The sequence below is a fragment of the Furipterus horrens genome, unplaced genomic scaffold (assembly GCF_987537825.1).
Source record: "Furipterus horrens unplaced genomic scaffold, mFurHor1.1.pri manual_scaffold_3, whole genome shotgun sequence".
In the NCBI taxonomy this organism is placed as follows: Eukaryota; Metazoa; Chordata; class Mammalia; order Chiroptera; family Furipteridae; genus Furipterus; species Furipterus horrens.
The window spans coordinates 51,932,039-51,933,505 of NW_028327173.1; the positions used below are offsets into that span (position 1 = coordinate 51,932,039).

The 1,467-nt window shown below is 38.0% G+C and overlaps 1 pseudogene; it reads left to right on the forward strand.

The window, feature by feature from the left end:
• Positions 1-270: 270 nt before the first annotated feature.
• Positions 271-752, forward strand: LOC150015090 (large ribosomal subunit protein eL21 pseudogene; annotated as a pseudogene).
• The last annotated feature ends 715 nt before the right edge of the window (positions 753-1,467 follow it).

The window sequence follows — 1,467 nt, forward strand, 5'->3', positions numbered from 1 at the left end:
TTTTATAAGCTAGAAGAGAGTAGAACCAAATATTCAAACTACTGAAAAAGAGAAATTACCAGCGAAGAATTATATATACAGCAAAGTTATCCTTTAGATATGTAGAAGAAATAAAAAGCTATTCCAGACATATGTAAATAAATCAAATAAATATTTATTGAGCTCCTATTATATACCTTGTACTGTGCTAAGCCCTGGAGATTAACAGCAGCAACAAAAGACACGCTTAGCTTCTTTTTGGCCTGAACCACCATCTTTAAGTAATTCTCCAAAATGACTAACACAAAGGGAAACAGGAGACGTACCTGTTATATGTTCTCTAGGCCTTTTAGAAAACATGGAGTTGTTCCTTTAGCTATATACATGTAAATCTACAAGATAGGTGATATTGTAGACATCAAGGGAATGGGCACTGTTCAAAAAGGAATGCCCCACAAATATTACCATGACAAAACTAGAAGAGTCTATAATGTCACCCAGCATGCAGTGGGCAAAATTGTAAACAAGTTAAGAGCAAGATTCTTGCTAAGAGAATTAATGTGCTTATTGAGTATATTAAGCACTCAAAGAGGTGAGATAGCTTCCTGAAATGTGTGAAGGAAAATGATCAGAAAAAGAAGGAAGCCAAAGAGAAAGGTACCTGGGTTCAACTGAAGTGTCAGCCTGCTCCCCTCAGAGAAGCACACTTTGTGAGAACTAATGGAAAGGAGCCTGAGCTGCCGGAACCCATTCCCTATGATTCCATGGCATGATAAGTGTGAAAAACAATAAAACTTCTGTACTGATTAAAATAAAAGACACACTTATTGCCCTCAAAGTGATCATAGTTTGTTGGAAGAAAAAATATAGACAATGAAATATATCATGTACTGTATACAAAAAAGTTCAGGAAAGCTAGTTTGTGATATAGGTCACGCACACACACTATGCATCATTTTAAGTTTCCATACGCTGATTGGGGTCTTCCTCCTTTCCCTAAAAATATATGAGGAAAGTCAGTGAAAATTATGGACCTTCAGAACAGGGTCAACCCCTGGGCTGAGCCAAGGCCTTTTGGATTCTTCCCTGCTTGGCATTGTATCTTTTTGGTGTTGGAGCTTGTTTTCCATAGAGTCAGCTGAAATGACTCGAACTCTGAAGTGAATGAACTCTGTCAAATTATATGGCATGGGTATAATAGGGGGTCTGATTTTTTTGAGGGGACCCCAAGTTTTTGGTTTTCAGTAGGTTGCTTTTCTCATAGAATGAAGTTGGAGTAGGAGGGAAGATGCATGTGGAAAGTTAGGCTAATGTACAGAGGTGGTTAATATTTGCTCTGATACCAGGACAAAGTGATCCCTTCAGTGTGACATTTTTCTCACAATGTTAGGCAGTCAGAATCACAGGAGCCCAATATTACAGCTCTTTATGGTTTATAAAGCATCTTAGTGGGTCACCTCATCATACAAGAACCCTGTGAAGTAACAT